Source organism: Macaca thibetana, chromosome 3 (assembly GCF_024542745.1).
Source record: "Macaca thibetana thibetana isolate TM-01 chromosome 3, ASM2454274v1, whole genome shotgun sequence".
Taxonomy (NCBI): domain Eukaryota; kingdom Metazoa; phylum Chordata; class Mammalia; order Primates; family Cercopithecidae; genus Macaca; species Macaca thibetana.
Window position 1 is genome coordinate 86,311,495 of NC_065580.1, and position 21,267 is coordinate 86,332,761.

Consider the following 21,267-nt stretch of genomic DNA (forward strand, 5'->3'; position numbering starts at 1 on the left):
AAAAGTAGTTATTGGTGGCCATGCAGTCCATCCCCCGACAGAATTAGAAATATCAAAAAGGATCTAGCTAGAGAGGAAAGTGGTGAGTGCTTATGTATTATGTATTTAATACATACGATTCAAGTGGATGGTTGCATATTTAATATATTCCTTTATTTGATGAGTTGGAATTTGCATTAGAAGTAAGGATAAAATTAAGACTTGATTGTCAAACGATCATTAAGACTATGATTATAAATAAGCTTTCTGAGATGACGTAGAGTGACCATACAAAAACAATGGCTCCTCCTGGAGGTGGTCTTACTCTCAGGAAGAAAGAAAAGGATGAAACCTCATAAGGAAGGTTTGTCAGAGAAATGATTAGAGAGGCAAGGAGCAAGCGAGCACAATATCCAGAAAGCCACGAGGAGAGAAAAATTCTGGACATGGGTGATGAAGAATTTCAAGTAGAGATATTGTGGAAGATAATATTTGAGAAAGGCCCCAGGGAAGGATGTGGTTAACAGTACAGAGACTGTTTCACCAGAGCAGCAGAGGATCCAGAAGACAGCAAGAAAAGAGAAAATAGATGCAGGGTTTATCTAGATACGAACAGGAAAAAAAGTAATGCAGCTATGTAAAAGAGAAGCAAAGACAATGAAAATGTTTTGCTATTGTTTATTTTCTTTGTCCTAAGAAATAATCCTTAAGAAATTTAAGTTGAAGGAAAGAAAGTGATTATGTTGTCATCACTTGGTACTTGTCTGGGCTCAGTATATATTGAGTGGATAATTGAGAAATAGTTGGAAATGGCAAAAATTATGAAAAGTTATATTTTTGGAAGTCACAGAAGGTGAATACAAATGGGGAATTTTCTTTAAATGAAAAGAAAGAGAGAGACATACTACCTTAAAAATAATGTGGCCAGGTGCAGTGGCTCACGCCTGTAATCCCAGCACTTTGGGAGGCCGAGGCAGGTGGATTATGAGGTCAGGAGTTCGAGACCAGCCTTGCCAACATCGTGAAACCCTTTCTCTACTAAAAATACAAAAATTAGCTGGGCATGGTGGCGGGCACCTGTAATCTCAGCTACTCAGTAGGCTGAGGCAGGTGAATCCTTTGAACCTGGGAGGCGGAGGTTGCGGTGAGCCGAGATGGCAGCATTGCACTCCAGCCTGGGCGACAGGGTGAGACTTTGTCTCAAAAAAAAAAAAAAAAAAAAAAGGAAAAATCTGGTTTGTTTTTTCCATATGCTGGGATGGTATTGTGGAGTTTTGAAAAAATTATCACTTTGGTGTTAAATAATAATATGTTGCTTGGCAGTCTTGGTTTCTCTGTTCCATGTATATTTCTCTTTTTGACCTTACTATTTTAAATATGCTTGAATTTGGCATATGTAGCATTCTCCTTATCTATCTGTAATTAAATCTAGAATAAATAGTAAAATCAATAATACATAACCCAATTGCTATGTAATTCTGTAATAGAAATATGCGCATCAAGTTTCTGACCAGTAAGAACTTGGTAAAGAAAGCTAACTAAATATTTATCTCATTAGGATTTCAGGAAATTATTATCCAATTTTAGGACATATCAGAATACAGTGCTAAGCACTACAAGTCATGAATTTTACAAAAAATTTACTCTTTCACACAAATATGTAATTTACTTTGTTAATTTTAAATCACTTCAGCATCTTTCTAAGAATGTATTAATTTGGAATTGACCAGTGAGTTCTGTCAAGCAACACTCATATTTGTTCAAACATTAGGACAATGCATTTTCCCAATATTATCTTACAGGAAACAGGATGTCATAGTTTGAATCATTGAATCTTTACATAGTCTGATATGGCTCATTCTCTCAGTTACTTTATTTTTAGCCATAAACCACTATTCAGAGATACATGTTAATCTGAAACAATGTAAATTAATGCTTTTAATGTTTATGATTATTATATATTTATAATTAAAAAGAAAAAAAAATAATAAATGTTTTTAAATTTCTCCCAGGAAATTACCTCAGAATAACAAGTGTTAGTTTAGGATGCTGTAAAGAAATCTTTTAAAGATTACTTAAAAATAAGGAATGGTGAAGTTGTGAGATCAAGCATATATAAATTTCAGGAAAAACGAAATGTTAATATTTTGTAAACTGGTATAAAAATTGAGACAAAATATTGAGTGAGATAATTATGCAGCTCTGTGTCTCTTTTTAAAGGTGGTAAGGTTTATGTACTCTTGAAAACTGCCTTGGAAGACTCAAGACATGACTCCAGTATGAACCATGAATGAATCAACTGGTGTTGAAGATGCATATTAAGGGAGTAGTTTCCTATGACTTTTATAACAAATAACCGCAAACTGTGTAACTTAATAGGATTTGATTCTCTGACAGTTCTTGAGGCCAGAAGTCAGAAATCAAGGTGTTGGCAGAGCCGTGCTCCCTTTGATGGCACAGGGGAAATAACCATGGTTGCCTCTTCCTGGCTTCTGGGGGTTGCTAGAAATCCCTGGTGTTCTTTGACTGCAGCTATATCTCCCTGCCTCCATGGTTACATGGCCTTGATTACTGTGTTTCTCTTCACATAACGACACCAGTCATATTGAATTTAGAGCCCACTCTAATCTTATATGGCCTCAACTTAACTAATTACCTCTGTAAATACAACATAAAGCTATGGAAACTAGCATATGAGAAGGAATCAATAGTGCACCGATGAAGCATACTATATATACTTCATCAACTGAAGGTAATGAAAATTCCTATGGAAGGAAAATTACTACTATAATGAAAATTACATGAGAAATTGAAAACCAAGGGACTCAGGTCATTGAAAACCCTGACCAATATTTTACAACCTTTGAAATAAAAATCTAACTATAATACATCATATAGGAGGATTCTCCACTAGAGTTCACACACTTGAAGTAAGTAAAATAGATGCAAGGCATTTGACTTTTATTCAACACACCTGCTCACTAGGAACATGTCAGGGTCTGCCCCTGCTGGAATTTCTAGATTTTTAAAAAATGTATTTGCTTTGAGCATAAGATCTTCAGATTTAGCAATTTATAATTATTTACACTCACTTTACATGCAGAATAATTTGAAAGCTTGAGTATCTTTTTTAGTGAAGAATTTGCTCTGCCCAAGTTAAGTTCCTGCCCAAAAACAAGGGCTCATCAATCGGTGTTTCACGTTCAGTTTAGTCCATTCTCACTGAGACATACTCAAGTAGTTCTAACCAACAGTTTATTCTAGAATCTTCCATTTCTCTTAGCCATAAAATTCTACCATTTGTCAAATTTTAGAAAGTTCATATTGTAAATATATCTTGGCTCTTTCTTTTTCCTCTTCATAATTATCGCTATAGCTGAGTCTGTAAAATAACTTCTGTACTCTTTTGTTTCTAGCTTCGGATTCTTCAAATCCAACCTACATATTGAATACCAGAAGAATAAAACCCAAATCTGGTTATGATTTCTTATACATATATAAAATGCACACACACTGCCTGGCATGTATACAAATCCCACTTTAAGGTAGCAGAATGTTTGTTTCTGTCTTTTAAAATCTGCTTCCTAAATTGCTGCAATGCCTCCTTATTACCTTGACAATGAAAATTCTTTACCTGATGAATTCGTTGGATGAGTTCACTGCTAAGAAACCCAGACTCAAAGTGGCTTAACAAGAAGAACATTTTAAATCTCATATCACATGAAGCTTAGAAACAGCATGAGGTTTTCTAGTTTCTGATACCTCAAGTTTCCAGCCCTGCTTCTCAGGTTTTCTTGACTCTTCCTGTAACCCAGTATCAGCTAATTATTCTCAATCTGGCTTCTCTCATGAAGCAGCAACCATGAAACATACCTCTCACCATCCATCTGGTTGCAGAAAAGATTTTTCTCTTTTCCATGGAGATGAAGAAACTTTCTCCTTGATTTAAATTTGCTTAGATTCTACTATTACTGAACCAATCATAAAAGAAGGAATAAAATTACTATGATAGGTTTATCAATATCTGGAGAATAATTAACTAGTACACAATGAATATTGAAGAGTCAATTGCATATTTCATGTAACATATTCGATTTTTGCATGTTACTGCTCCAGATTTGCCTATACATATTCTAAATACTAACCACAACAACCACTTCCTGTTTCTTAAATGTGTCATGTTTTTCTTCCCCTTTAGTCATGATTTCCTTTTTGCCAAGAATGACCTTCACCATGTCTTCATCTGACTGATCTCAAGCATTCTTTAAAGCTTAGTTTAAGCATCACCTTTCCTAGATCTATTGCCCTGTTTCTACCAGATGGAATCAAGAGAGCCTTTCTTATCACCTTGCTTTCCTCAAGCACAGTCCTTCTCAACCTCCCGAAAATTAGGATTACTCTGTAGACCATTTCAAAATTCTGATGCCCTGAAACTGCTTCCAAACATCTGATTCAACTGGTTTGCAGAAGAGCCTGGTCATGATATTTATTTGTTTTTAACTTCTCAGCTGGTTCTAAAGTGAAGTCAAGATTTAGATCACTGCTCTCGATCACTTGCCGTATCTGATTATTAGGATACATTTCTCTTTCTCCTCTACTAGGGTTTTAGTTTTTGAAGATATGACTATGTTTTTTACCTTGGTAGCCTAAGTGCCTAAAAGAACATCTGATGTAATGTTGGTGCTCAAAAGTTTGTTGATTGAAAATAAACGCTGAGTTTCAAAAGACAGTTTTTAAAAATTCAATTTATCAGCTGTAAACCAAATGCCTTACGTGTGCTAAACTCTATAAAAACTGTTGGTACACATGGTAGATAATGTAGAGTCAGGTTTTAGCACAATTAATTTTCAATTAGGTGCTAACAAGTTAGCAATTATGATCACAGGGTTAGGAGCATCAGGCCACTACATCTGAAATTACTCTTCCAGAACTTCGACCTTCAATCTAATAGAGCAAGTTATTATTTCCTTAAATAATATTCCATTATTTTAAGTAATAGTTTGCATAATTTTAAAAAATTAGGTCTTACAAGTCTATACTTACGAGTATGTAAAGTCTAACTATAAAGAAGTCCATCTTTTTCTTTTTCTTTTATCCAAATATTTATTTTTTGTGTGTTTTTACCTAGGCTCCAAACAAAATCTAAAAGGTTTTGCATTGTTTTAATAGCCAATGAAAGGCAGGTGTTCACTAAATGGAATGAGAAAAATTAAAAGCAGCCTAACTGCAGAAGTGTCTTTGAACCACAAATTTAAATTTTTAGTGGTTTTACAATCTTCTTAAGCTGTCAATGGAAAAACATGGCTTGACATTGAACACATACCAAGTCAGTAGCATAAAACTATTTTATAATGTCTGATTGGTCATTGGAAAAAAACAGTTTAAAATTCAATCCGTGTGATAGAAATGCCACTTAGAAAAAGACCATTCATACTGCAGTGCTGTAGGAAACCCGTGGTTATAACAGTTCCCATTTCATCCAGCAGCAGAAGGGGTTTTAAAGAATTACAAATGGAATGGTTCCTAGAATCCTGCATGTTGGGTAATATTAATATAAATTTATCATCATAAAATTCACTATTAGAAGAAAAAAACATACTATTATTTTTTCACTCTCATTTATTAAAAAACATCATCTTAAATGATGATTTTCAGGTTTATTAATGGGAATTCTTTGGGAATGTCCATTCATAATTTCATCAGGTCATTCATTCATTAACCAAAATATGTTGAACACTTGCTATATTGTTACTCATAGTGGAAAGGGTTGGCCTAGTCATCTGTCCAGCTGGCATTTGTTAGTCATGAATTTTGTATTTGGAAAGTCTGTGTGCAGCTATTAATGGTGAGAGATTGTAGAATTACAGATTACCTGAAACAGAACTGGTTGTTTCAAAGTGTTTATAAGTCATATAACAAAACAAAACCTAAGTAATCAAAGTAAAGCAAATGGTGAATTTTTTTAGATTGGAAACTATTCTGGAAAATTATGAAAAATTAAGTGGACTTCATCCACACTTGGAAATCAGATTTGTTGCACATATCTTAGTATCGGACAAGTTTTGAGGACTGTAAATTTTGAATTTCTAAACTTCTGCTAACTTCAGCTAAATTTGAACTGTCTAATTTTGAGAAATCCAAACTCATGATTTTCTCATATGCCTATTTGTCTTATTTCTAGACTTTTCATTATTAATTAGCAATTTCAAAAGGGTAGAGACAAGGGGGAAAAAGCATGGACAAGAAAAGACAGCAGGACAAGAAAAAAAGCATTACACAAATTAACCCATTTATGCCTGAGGTTGCAATTTCTTGAATTTTTGCAATCAGGCCTTGGCGATGATCTTGAGCACTAAGCTAGAAATAATTCCCACATACTTAGCATTCCAATAATGCAACAATAGGCATAAATTGGACAGATTTGCCCAATCTTGGTTATCACCTCTAAAAAATTATTTAATAGAATATAAGGTTGAAATTAGTGTGAAAGCTTCAGAGAATATGTGGATTGCAAGATCTGCTTTATTCCTTTCCCCCCATCATTGCCAAAAGTTAAGAATTAGTCCTACATATAATGGTATGAAATTAATTCATGTTCTCATCTGTAAAATAAAAGTTAAGCATTATAATTGACTTCAATAGTTATTATGGTGACGATCGATAAAAACTCCTGGCAAGTATTGACAAGCCTTCAAGGACATAGCAGTTATGAGCTGCCAGCTAAAAAGTACTTAGAGACCTAGGCAGGAAGGTGACTTATGGCTACTTTATTTTTTTTTTAATGTAATTTGATTTACTTCGTTCCTTAAGAGAAAACATTTTACTAAGGCTTTTTGTTTGTGTGTTTTTAAGGTTTTTTTTAATAGACTTTATTTTTTTAGAGTAATTTTTTTGAAGTAATTTTAGGTTCACAGCAAATTTAATGAGAAAGTATAGAAAATTCCTATATTCTCCTTCCCCACTCCTCCACGTACAGTCTCCTCCACTACTAAACATCCAGCATGAGAATGGTACCTTTGTTACAAAATAAACCTACATTGATACACTTTTCTTGTTGTGCTTGATTTAGGAAGAGATGTAAATATGCAGTTTGTAAAATCCTGGGAAAAAATTATCTACTCACCTCCCATCATACAAATACCTAAAAAAAAGCATATATATGCACACACGAACACACATGCCACAACTTTTGACTTTCCATCCTAAGAATGCACAGTGAAACGGACATTATCTGCCTATCACAGTATCAAACAATAACTCTTAAAAGCTCTTCCTATCACACTTCCTTTTAAGATAAGTGAGTGTTTTTTACATTGAAGGGATACATAGTAACCTTCTAAAGTAAGCCCCTAGATTTAGAATATTTTAGCAGTAGTGTTTTTAGTGGGTACACAGTGATTGATATAGACATTGTTAAAATTAGAGGCTGAACAAGTTTGATGTTTATCTTCCCTCCTCTTCCTTTCTCTCATCATTTCATAAAAGCAATGGCTTGGATTTTATTACAGAAATTATGCCACTCTGTTTAGAGACAGCATTTTTAAATTTAGGTTTAGGTATGTATTTGTCTAATAATTAATTTCTAATAATAAATTACTATTCAATAAAATTCCCGTAAGATATAATTTAAAATGTGATAGGGAAATGTTTACAGAGTGTTTTCTTTTTACTTTTATGAAAGTTTTGTATACTTATCAAATGCCTTTATATAGGGTTTTCTTTTCATAGACATTGTGGTACCTATAATTCTTGATTATTTGTCCTTGGTAGTTACAGCTAAGGTTAAATTTGCACTGTATTTCTTTCTTTCTCTCTCTCTCTCTTTTTTTTTTTTTTTTTTTTTTTTTTTTTTTGAGACGGAGTCTTGCTCTGTCACCCAGGCTGAAATGCAGTGGCATGATCTCGGCTCACTGCAAGCTGGCTCACACTCATGAATCTGCCTCCCGGGTTCATGCCCTTCTCCTGCCTTAGCCTCCCAAGTGGCTGGGACTACAGGCACCCACCACCACGCCCAGCTAATTTTTTTTTTTTTTTTGTATTTTTTAGTAGAGACGAGGTTTCACTGTGTTAGCCAGAATGGTCTCGATCTCCTAACCTCATGATCCGCCTGTCTCAGCCTCCTAAAGTACTGGGATTACAGGCATGAGCCACTGCACCCAGCCTGCATTGTATTTCTAAAATAAATATAATATAATTTATAAAGTTTTTAGTCATAAAAAGACAGGCCAAACCAACAAACCTTAAAACCTTACTACTAAGCTGGGCACCAGAGTTCGTGCCTGTAGTCCAGCTATTTGGGAATCTGTGGAGCCCAGCCTGAACAACAAAGTAAGACCTCATCACTCTAAAACAAACAAATGAGCAAAAAACCCAAAACAGAAAAAAAAATTCCACCTTACTATGTCACATGCAAAAAAAAAAAAAAAAAAAAATTAGAACCAGACCTTATACCCTTCACAAAAATTAACTCAAAACTGACCATTGACATACATTTAAAATACAAAACTATAAAATGCCTAGCAAATAACAGAGAACTTCTAGATGATCTTGGGCATGATCACAACTTTTAAATACAACACAAAAGGCAAGATCCATGAAAGAAATAACTGATAAACGGGGGGCTCCATTAAAATAAAAAACTTCTACTCTGTGAAAGATACTGTCAAGAGAAGGGGAAGATAACCACAGATTGGGAGAACATATTTGCCTAAGACTTAACAGACGGACTGTTATCCAAAATACAAAAATAACTCTTACAACTCAACAATAAGAAAATGAACAACCTAATTTAACAAATAGGCCAAAGAACCGAGTTCGCACCACTGCACTCCAGCCTGGGTGACAGAGTAAGACTTCATCTCAAAAGAAAAACAAAACAAAACAAAACAAAAAAGTGGTGAAATATAATAATTAATGAGGGGAATGGAAATCAAATGACAACAAAATTACATCATACACAGAAGAGAGTTAAGTACTTGTGTAGAGGAATTAAACTGATTAAGGTTTTCCTGCAAATTGCTCCATACACACATTATTTCCATAACTTTAAAGAATATATTTTGTTTTTTTGTCCGGGGTGTATTGTTAAGTACATTCCCTCTTACTCGTTCTTCTCAACCCAGATCCATTTTCCAATCTCCCACTGATCCCATGTCAGCATGCTCTGTTTTTGACTAGACAAATAATACACAGATTTATTTCTACAGGAAAAACCTCTGGTAAAATCATAGAGTGCCTACTTGAACGATACCCAAAAGGTAACTGCGTGCTTTCCGCTGGCCAGAAATAACTCACAGCAAATGAATTCACAGAGCAGTCAATGGAATACTGTAACCCTCTTAGGGGAGCCATTGTACTATGAGAGAAATGTAAAGCAGTGAAGCAGCCTTTATATCTATATCTATATGCATATATATATACACACACAATGCAGTGTGTGTATGTGTGTGTACATATATATACACACATACATGCATACATATGTATGTACACACATACATGCATACATATGTATGTACACACATACATGCATACATATGTATGTACACACATACATGCATACATATGTATGTACACACATACACACTGTATTATGTACGATAGAAATTATGGTAAAAATAAGTTAGACTATTGATCTGTGACAAATTTCCACTTGAAGCCATATGGAGTTGGCTTAATATTCCTTTCATTGACATTGTATTATTGTGATAATTTATTTAGAATGATTTTTATTATTACTGTTGTAAGACTAGCAGTAGTAGCAGTAGATTGAATGGCAGTAGATTGAATGGCAGTAATTCTAAGACCAGAATAATAATGAATAATAATGAGACCAGAATAATAATGAATAATAATAAGACCAGAATAATAATGAAGACTAGCAGTAGATTGAATGGCAGTAATTCTAAGACCAGAATAGACTGATGTTACTTCTTAGATGTAAATCTACAGATTGAAAGATTGGTACTGTGAGATTTGTTTTTGTTTTGTTTTGTTTTGTTTTTCTTTTGAGATGAAGTCTTACTCTGTCACCCAGGCTGGAGTGCAGTGGTGCGATCTCGGTTCACTGCAAACTCTGCCTCCTGGGTTCAAGCAATTCTCCTGCCTCAGCCTCCCATATTAGCTGGGATTGCAGGCATGCGCCACCGCAACCAGCTAATTTTTGTATTTTAGTAGAGACGGGGTTTCACCGTGTTGGCCAGGCTAGTCTCAAACTCCTGGCCTCAAGCAATCCACCCACCTCAGTCACCCGAAGTGCTGGGATTACAGTCCTGAGCCACCGCACCTGGCCCAAGATTTGTATTTCTTAAACTGAATTCTAGAATTTATTTAAGGGGGTGGGGGGGAAACAACGCACACTTTCAGTGCATGAATGAGATTCTGTATTACTGGGATTAACTATAAGAATTCATTTAACGAATTTCTTTTACAGAAGTCAGTTTAGAATTGGGGGCAGTGTTAGAGCTGAAAGTATGGAAAAGTAAAGATGGAAATAAAATTGTTTAGAAATAAAACTCAAATTTATGACATGGGAGAAATCATGAATTTTTCAAGTGAACAGTGTTTGGCTATTGTTATATATATCCTGGTTTAGCCAATATGCACATCCATTGTTTTATGTTGACATGTCGTGTTACAAGTTTTGTGTTATTCTTGGAAGCTAGCACACTTCTGAAACTTTTGGCGACCATTCTGGCAGAGTATCTAATGCGTCTGAAAACAAACAAACAATAAAGGTAATTATTTGAAGGAAATCAATGCACAATTAAAAGTGGAGACACAGTGTCAGTTTGCATCAATCTAATTTAAAGATGTCTCCTAAACCTAAATGTCACTAAGAATTACTAGCTTTTTTTTTTTTTTTCAGCGTAGGAATTTGGAAAATCTTCCCCCCTTCCAAAATGATATTTCAGGGGATTTCCAGACCTTTTCCCGCTATTACATTTGATTGCTTTCTATCTCATTACTTCAAAATCTGATGTTTTCTAGAATATCTACACTTACACACACACACACACACACACACACACACACACACACACACTACATTTACATTGCATTCCCTTTAGCCCTAGTCATCTTTTTTTTAGGTCATCTAAATTTTGGGCTGGTTACTTTTCTCACTTCATCTAATTTCTGGGATGGTCACATTTCTTACTTCATCTTAATTCTGGTCAAGGGCAGGATTTACTGTGTCTGGACAGATAGTGAGAGAGAAAGGGCATGACAAAGGTGAAGATATCACACTCCTGCCTCCCACCTCCCCTGAGAATATGTATCTCAGTCTATCATTCTTCCTTCAGAGTGATGCTCCTAGATATAAAAGGAAATGATCAGAGAGTTGCTGCTGGTTGAGTGCGTTTCAGTATATAGGATTCCTCACAGGAACTGAACTGCAAGTTTCTGCATGTCTCATAATTATTATTCCTGTGTGCTTTTGTGTCTGTAGATTATCAAAGGAGAAGGCAAAGGGGGAAAAGGGGAAAAACAGAGAAAGATAAAAATGGAGCCCTCTTCACAGCTTTTCTTTCTATTTGTTAATGGCTATGAAGATTCCTTAAAACTTGAGTGGGTTTCTTCATTCTCCCTTCAGGAAAAGAAGAGATGGAAGGAAGCTGTTGCTTCATTTTCTGTTCATAGCAGGGAAGAGAGAATATCAGAGTTTGATGGGAGCAGGCACAGCCAGAAGAAGGTAATTATGCAGCCAAATTCAGACTTGGGAGAAACACAACTGTGATAGGCGATTCCAGGACAGAGAAGTGTGCTCTTAACAGGACTTTTTTTTTCGATCTGCATTTTTTTTTTTTCTCCTGGCCACCAAGACCACTTGTCCAGACATGGAACTCCCAACAGGAGCTCAGAGCTCATACAATACCAAGTACTGCAACCGGGCAGAGTTTTCTCAGTCCAGAGTCACGGCTGAAGTGTGAAGGTGTCATCTGAATTTGGGATTTTGTCTGAATTTGTCTTACGTTTAATAATTTTTTGGCAATGCTAGGCCAGAGTTATTCTTTATGCACGATCCATAGCTTAACCAGAACACTGTGGGTCAGGTCGGAAATACAACCACCAGTGACAACATTGATTTTGTCTGCTCAACAAGTATTTATTAAGCACTATGAGGATGTATTCCAATTTTCAAGCAGAGAGTAGCAAGACATAGGTTTTTACAATTAGTGATTATCTGAACATGAGTGGCATTAAAATGTGTATTCAAATTATAATTTTTTCAAGATATATAAAGGCTTAATATTCTCTTCCAGAAGATGGCAAAGAATGAATTTCAATTATTGTAATCACCACTATTGATTTAATATGACTTCTTCAATTGGATGTGCTATCTTCTGCCATAGATATAATAAACAGAAAATTATATAATCTGGAGAGTATTTTTTCTCGTTCAGTTTCTATAACATTTATTTTAAATTCACGCTGTGCCTCCTTAACTTGAAGAAAGCAAGCCTGCATTTGAAAAACACTACAACAAAATTTACTTCTGAGTCCAGCTTCATGTACTAAGAAATGTTGTTATTGTCTTATTGTAATGTCATTATTATATATAAAGTAAATTTTCACATCTATAATTACTATCCCATGTAATTTAAATCTCTCTACATTGTCACAGAAATATAATAATGTAATATTGACCATTTGTAGATATGTATTTTAATTTAAATGACTCATAAAATTTGAGTTTATTTTAAGAAAAAAAGGAATGGATTGAGGCAAAATAATATTGATAAGTTGAAGAAATACCAGTGGGCAGTTAGAATCACTAAGCTGAATTTTTGACTTCTTGTCATATTCTAATTATTTGTTTTGATTTTAAATTTGGAATATTTTAAATACAATATTTTAGTGTAAGAAAGTTTGGTTCAAAGATATTTGGGCATTTCCCATTACCCCTTAACGATGTAATATTAATATTTTCAACATTATACTTGATACAGTAAACCATAAAAAAGATTTTCTTGAACTAATTAGAACATAAAAGACTCTTATTTTAGTCAAATAATATTCCAAACAGTAAGTCTCCTTTTATAAAGACAAATAACGGTAAACAGACCAAATCAGAGTGTTTGTAAAATGCTTATTATTATGATAGAAGGAGAAAAGCTCTTTCGGGTTTTGATATTGAGATTGATACAGATACGAATGTTCTCTACGTGCATGATTTACAATTGCCATTATATCAAGATGACAAATGTTCAAACAGTCTTGAAATAATTTTGATCATCTCCCCTCCTCACGAAAATAAAAAATGATATTACAATAGAAAAAGAAGAAAAAGAAACATAATGGGTAACTGAAAGTCATTGACTTGATTTAAAATCTGGTCAAAAGATTACGGCTCTCTGTAAACAAAGAAGCATAGACTGTCTCATTCTTTTCCCACAGTTGCGTTCTGATGCAAGAGGATATATATTTGGGTTCCCAAATTCTTGCCTCCCTAAGGGAATTTAACTTCTATACAATTCTCAGCAATAAATATGAACCACCATTTCACACTGTAAAACATTTCTGTCAACATAGCAGATGTTAAAGATGATATATTTGACTAAGCACACATCCAGATAATACAATGTATTTTGAGTGGGAAAGAAAAGTAACCTCTGCAGGTAAAGAAAATATTCTAATGATATATTTAATTTAGACAATATAATTTTTTGAATGTTTCTACCTTTTCTCTTCTCTTTATTTTAGCAAGGAAAAAATATAGTGTTCATAGTATTGAACTTTAAAGTAAAAGTAACAATATTCAGTTATTTTTGTTTTATAATATTATAGATTTATGCATGGCCTGCATTAAATACCATGTGAGGTTTATAGAGAAAAGAGAAGACATAGATATTACCTTTAAGAATATCCCTTATTTACTTTTAACATAAAATGTCAATCTAAAAACTAAACATTTTAGATGGCCTTTATGGAAATTTTCAGCTATAACCACCAGAAAATGGGCATGAGAAACTGTCAATTTTTTTAATCCACTGAACCAAATCGTTTTGCAAAATATTGTATTTGTACATTTTTAAAACTTTTATAGTTTACATTTAGAATATAAAACAGCAGGGCATAACTCCTCCGTGTAACTTTCAATTATTCATAACAGAGTAGATCTAGGAACAAACGTCTAAGAAGTGTATTATTGTTGTTGTTGTTGTTATTCAAGATATGTTCCATAATATGTAGATGTGGAAAATCCCTATTTTTCCAGTGGTCAGATGTTTTGAACTTGTGTTGACTGAACCATAAAAATGGCTGACTCCACCACTACGACACTAAGGAAACTGAACCTGAAAGATACATTTCCTTGTTTTGTTCATGGTTTTTTTTTTTTTTTTTTCCTTCTGAATTACCTGATTTTCCTAGGAACTTCAGAATCTCTTTTACTATGTTTTGAAATCATTCATTAACCTCTCAAGCAAGTGAACAAAATCGATGTCACCATTTAAGATGAGAAAAAGAAATCCTCTGCCGCACAATTTATTATCATTTTTTAGCACTGCACGATTTTAAATCAAGGTTTAGACATTCTGGAATGGAAAAGTTGCACTAGAAAAGAATAAGTTTATAGCTACAGACTCGAAGGGTCTTGTTCCCTAAAGAACCTCTGCTTCCAAGATCTTTCTGATTCATCACAAAGACCTAAATGTGGGGAAAAATAAAAAGTTAAAAAAAGGATAATTGGAAAATATGCTTAAGTGTTGGAGAAGTGAGAGTCTGTCAGGAACAGAAATAGACAATTATCTAGAACAATAAACAACCAAAAGTAATTTACAAAATATATTGACGTTTCTGAGAATTTTCTAGAAAATAATTCTCGGTATGTTTTCTAGCTAAGAACATTCCCCAGCAGACTGCAAATATGAAACTGGTTTTTGAATTTCTAAGAAAAGAGGAAGGAATGTTTTAATATGTAACAATGAATCACACCCTGACAGCGCCATCTACCAGTCACAGTTCAAACTGCAAGGGAAAACCGAGTTCTGAAACAAAGCTTCTGATTGTAAATAACCAAAACAATTTCTGAAACAATATATAATTGTGTTTAATATATGAAACATTTTATTTTGGATTCATCATTTTATACTTTTATTATGTCCTCATAATAAATTATATAGGGGATTTCTACTTAACCAAAATAATATAATCCCATAGTCCTTGAATCATTATTTTTATGTGGCATAGAAAAAACTACAGCTTTCTAAGCTAATTACTATCTCAAAGTTCATTTTCTTTTCATCACTACAAATATGTTCTCCAGGAAAATATAATGCCCATAATTTGTCTATGCCCTTCTAACTGTGTTGCTATCTCATGCAGTGGATAATTTTATGACTTCCTGTTTCACTGACTTTCTCATGGTATCCTAAGGTCCAGAAAACTTCTTTTATCCTAGCACCCTTTTGAGCTTGAAATTTAAAAGTCTAGAGGGTTAGTCTTTATTTTTCTCTTGCAGAAATGGAAATGATTGAAATGACACATTACTAAATCATTAAAGCATTATCACAAGATGTTTTGGTGTAGTCGTTTGGTTTGGAGTCTGTGAAATGGAAAACGCAACATTCTGTTTTACCTTGCAGCCCTGCTTTAGTTAAAAGACATTACAGTCTCTCATGAGTATGTGGTATAAGCTTCTCTGTCCAAAACCAACAGTCAGTTGGCTCCACGCTCACTCATTTCCTTCTCTCCTCTTCTTCCTCTTCCTCCTCCTCTTCTGACAGAAGCAGAAAAATTATTTCAGCATTTTGAAATAAATGTCCTTTTGGGGCCAAAGATGTCTACCACCCAACTGGAAAAGCAGGAGAGACCACGCAAACTTGAGAATCAGAGCAAATGGTGAGGCTGAGGAGCAAGCATGTTTCCAAGATGAAGCACAAATGCTTCTATGGGTAACTTAATTGGCTGTGGCATTTGGATCTACTCTAATGATTCGAAAAAAAGAATTGTTTATAAGCATAAATAGTAAAAATATGTAAACAATATAAAAAGCCTCGAGGTTTTTTTACATGTAACCTCCATTAGAGATTACAAATGAAACAAAAATAATATTTGTTAAATCATAAAGCTCTATTTGGTCAATTTCTTCTTTTAAAACCTTAGGAAGTATTTTAAAGAACCACAAATTATATTCCTCTTTTTTTTTCTTTTAGGGAGGAAGAATATTTAGTTTGTACTTGTTTGGATATCAGCAACATAGAGACCGTTTTCTTTTTTGGAAAGAAAATTTTTATACCCTTAGTTGACTTCACACACACACACAAATCTGGTACACAAATGTAGGCAATTTAAACTAGTCACTTGGGTGAAAATCTCTCTGTCTTCATCTCATTCAAAATATTACCTAAATGTAATCTGAACCATTTAGAGTAGCTCTACTTAAATCCTGTTATGTTTTCAGTAGTAAAGACTGATAACTTGATAGTTCCCAAGGGTTTGATGCTTACAGTTTAAGTACAAAGTTGACATTACATGCTCTTTTCTGAAAATCCCCAGGGCTATATTAGAGATGAGATAAGTAAAGATGTATATAACTGTGTAGAAATCTGTGGGTATCTTCGAACACAGTACTCTAAGTGAATATCCCTATAGGTTTAGTCATTCTCATATTAATATAATCTTCTTACTGGTGGTTAATGAAAGACAATGAAAACTTGGCCTCAAAGTTTTAAATACTTACATATTTCTTTGTAAGTAGAATTACTATGAAAATAGCATTTATTATACATTTAAAAACACTTCAAAGGTATTCATTTTTAGAGGTTGTGAGTTCATTTTTTCACTCATTCTTGCTCTCTAACATAGAATAGTATGCCCCCAAAGGCTCTTATTTAGGCCATCATAATTTCTCCACTGGGCTATTACTTTACTCCCTAACTTAATCTCTAATTTCAGTGTCACCATTCTTCTCCCTTTGCACAGTAGATTGATTTTTCTAATCTCCTTATCCTATCATCAGTGCATAAAAATATACACAGGCCTTCCACAATGTTCCTTTATGATGGTACTTCATCCCTCCACTTCTCCATCTCCAACCTGAAATCTAGTCACACTGGATTCATGACAGTTCTTTTAAAGACTTTGCGCTTTCACTTTCCTGTTCCCCACTCCTACCTACCAATCTCACATGTTTAGGACATCTTCATTTGTGTTTTAATACCTACTAAAATAAAACCCCACAGAGAAATCTTTCCTGACCTCTTGAACCCTTCTCTTTAACTCCCCACATGTCCAACTCACATTGTACCGTAACCCCGTACTTGAAATTCAATAGACTGTAAGACATTTATGGGCAGAAAGCACATGCGATCCATTTAGAAGGAAAGCACTGAAGACAAGGCCTGATAAGAGATAGTTCTCACTATCAGTTCATTGAATAAATGAAGGTATGTTTGAGTAGACAGTCAGATCAACTCAGTAACTTTAGAAACAAAGAAATTGAGAAGTAGTTTGATTAAAAGACTTATCTGAGGCCAGTTTTTGAAGGAATGGCACCATGACACCAGGTGACAATTACCATTCAGGGCTCCTTCCCCTTACAGCTCAAGAACAGCTCCTGAAAAATGTCAGTCTCAATAGCATTAATTTAGGACTAAATCTTAGCTATGTACAATGTCCCAGTAAGAATAATATTCCATGTTTGTCCTTTGTGTTTAAACAAAGTGTGTGATCAATTTGAATTTAGTGTCCTCTGCCCCCATGCCTGAGGTGGGGAGCACAACTTTAGAAACTGCAAGTGGCAGCCCTTCTATGAAGCAAGAAGCTTGCACACTTAGCTCTGTTTTCCATGGTTTCTTCAACACTTAGGATTTTCCTGACTTCCTCCAGTTGTGTTTTTTTTCTTTTTCATTTTTCTTTTTTAAGTTTGGAGAAGTACAGCCAGCTGGCTGAAATCTGCTTCCCATGTGTTCTTAATAACTATTATTTCCCCAAGGGCTAGCCTATGCTTCTCAAACCTGGCTACAGATTAGAATCTCCAAGGTAACTTTTGAAAAAAAATACCAATGTGTGGACCCACAACCAATGATTCTGATTAAATTGGTTGGGGGTAGATCTTGGGCAACAGTAGGCTATAAAAACTCTCATCTGATTCTAATGTGTGGCTAGACCTGGCCATCTCCACTCTTGACTTTTTCAGGAGGAATAATGAAATGGCTTGGCCTTCCATTTAATTTGTATATCGCTTCCGTCCACAGCTGCCAGGGCAGAGGATGCTGCATGTTCAATGTATACATTCTATTCAAATGTGGAATGAATGATGAAATGATTGTTCTTTCCTTGTATGTTAGTTTGGATATGTGGCTGGTCAAAGACTCCTATAAGCACCAATAAAAAGGAAGGTATCATTGGATTCGATACCGTCAATGTCTGACTTTGTCTTGGAAAAATTGTACTGAAACCCTATTCGGACTTGGCTTTGGAAAGCCCCTCCCTCTCCCAGAAGGGTGAGGCAAGTGGTGACAGAAGTTGATTACAGAACAAAGAACCATTTTCCCAATTTCTCTTTAATTCTGAGTATTTTCTTATCAAATTGCCATTCCTCTACACTTATTCTTCCCTTGAATTGAATATGTAATCTGAATAGGTACTAGATCAATGTTATTATAATTTCTAATAAAGTTGTTAAGCTGTTGATAGTAACACAATAGAAGACTAATGAAAAGTGAACAATGAGCTGTTCTTGGCATAACAATAGAAGAGTGAATAGCACTCTGACACCTTATGACTACCTAATCAGTTACTGTTATTTATGGAGAGATTGATGGTTCTCTTGAGATATTAATTTGGGTTTTGAGGGGCGGTTAAGGAAAGAACATGTTGCTAATGTGCTAGTCAATTCATTTATATTTTCTATGCTTCTTTTTCAGAGTTTGTCTGTTCCAGAGTATCAGCTTAGAGCAACGTTATCTAGGGAGCCCTATACCTCTGGCCATTGCTGATTAGATAAGAATAAGCATTTGGTTATTTGTTATATACTTGGTTGTCCAGTATATAAACCAATAAACTTGGTTGTCCAGTGACAAATCTGATTTTTTTTTCCAGCGATTCATACTAATAGTGCCAGAGATATTCTGAGGTATTCACAAATATTGACACCCTAAGGTTACATATTCTAAGGCCGGTGGCCAATTTCATCTATGTTTAAGTTAATGATTAAACAGGGAAATCTGGTTCTAATGTGTGTTCTAACAGATAAAATGTACTGAGTATTTGGCTTAATGAGCATGCCTTGGAATGAGTGGCAGATAGAGAAAGGAGACTAGCTACTTTTAGTTCCTGGGAGCCCTGGCTACTCTTTCTTTCAGTCACTTGGTGAGATTCCCTTGTGTTCCTCGGATACATTTATTTTTTCTTAGCTAATTTATGTTCATTAAAATAACACTGCCCTTAACCAGGAAGAATAGTAAAGTGTTCCGTAACATACATATTTATATTAGTCTTCACTTTGAATTTTTTTGTTTAAAGTGATTGAAAAAAACCATTTAGCTTTGGATTGACAAATTTCCAGAGGAGGCTTTTCACCTAAAACAACAGACTGTGGAAAGACCTACGGGCTTGTGTGATGGAGGAAAAACAAAGAGAACTCAAAGGATGAGGAAAGAACTTGAAAGTTAAATTCTCTGTTACTTCATATCAGTAAGTGATTTCTTCTTATATAATTTACACTGTAATATTCTTTAAATGAACAAAAATATTTTGTATATTTGTAAAAGGCCCTATACATACACTGGTAAGAAATGTGTTAAAAATGAAAGAAAAATGCTGACATGCCTAGGAATGATTATAATGATAACCATTGTAAATATTATGGGCCAGACACTATACCAATGCCAATACAATACCAAGTTTATTGTAAAGCAATAAACTTTACATGGATGATAACATTGAATTCTAACAACAGTTTTACGAATTTAGAAATATTATGTCTATTTTATGAATAAGGAAACCTAGACTTAGAGTGGTTAAATCACAGTCCAAAGTTATACAGCTGTAATATGGTGGATTCAAATTGCAAAATCAACTGAGTATTGTTTTAGCGTCCGTGATCTTAAGCATTCTGCTTCAATATACTTAGAGGAAAACTTTCCTCAATTTCTGGAGATGAAGAAATGGAAAATTATCCAAGCTAGTGGCAATGCAAACCATCTGAGAAAGGAGAGTCTGGGAGTGTGGCTGTCTGAGACACATCATTTCATCCCAGCTGGTGCTCTTGGGAAGAATTAGGACTTTGTAAGAAAGATTTACTTTGAAAAAGATTATCTTGACACTTCTGCAGAAGGTCGACCAGAAAAAGGAAGATACATCATAAGACTATTTTAGTAATTAAAATAAAATGAAAATGTCCAGTTTGGGGTTATAATTATCAAGGTTTATAGAAGCTGGTAAAGAAGAAAATTTGTTACAGATAATTTTAAATTTTGAGTCTGGTGGACTGAAAAAATAATGATGCCATTGGGAGCAAAAGTAAAATTATAAAGTGTCTGTTTTTTGATGAGGAAAAAAATATATTTCGCTGGTGGTGTAATCAAGCTGCCAACAAAGATGTGAGATAGATCTTTTCTTATTCAAGTGAATTATCTTCCTGTTCTGTTCTAGTCAGGCTTTCTGAGTGTGTAGGTCAGCGTCTTAACCTCAAATTATTCTTTTAGCTCATCTTATTGTTGTCTTTGTCTTGTTCTTTGGAACTGTGTCTTCTCATCTCATATCCATTCTTCATTAGCTGGATAGTACACTATTTTATATGCCGATACCCTGTCTTGTATTTCAGAAAGATCTACAGTTATGGAGACCAGTAGCTTAACCCAGTGGTTGGAGATTCTAACTAGTAGTAGCTCTTTGGTGCCAACTTTATACATACTTGGATTTTGACTTACTGACTGATACGCACAATTCTTGTAGTGTCATATTGTTTACCTTCCAGTATGTCAGCTTGATAACTGTCTTTAGATAACCTTGATTCTCAAAGGAACTTCAGCATAGATGTCTACCAAGTTTCCGAAGATCAGCCATTTCCAGTGGGAGGATTGTACTTGGGCCATAGTCCAAATACTTATTTTCTTTAATTCCCCTGTATATTCATTATGCCTTGATGTTATTTAATAGATCAGATGTATTTATTATACATTTGCATATATATTAATACACATGTGCACTCTGATCTATTTATTACATGTATTATTTTCTTTGTTTTCCAAAATTGGAATCATGCTACAAATATTGATTTGTTTTTTAAATTTTTATCCACTTACTCAATTATCATATGTACCATTTTAGGTTAGCACC

At 34.4% G+C, this 21,267-nt stretch overlaps 1 long non-coding RNA gene across 1 annotated transcript in view; it reads left to right on the top strand.

The window, feature by feature from the left end:
* LOC126951325 (uncharacterized) overlaps positions 1-18,892 on the top strand; it is a 35,990-nt gene extending 17,098 nt beyond the window's left edge. The window contains exons 5-6 of the long non-coding RNA XR_007724433.1: positions 11,573-11,671; positions 15,708-18,892. This is a non-coding gene — a long non-coding RNA (uncharacterized LOC126951325). The remainder of the gene's footprint in view (positions 1-11,572; positions 11,672-15,707) is intronic.
* Positions 18,893-21,267: the final 2,375 nt, after the last annotated feature.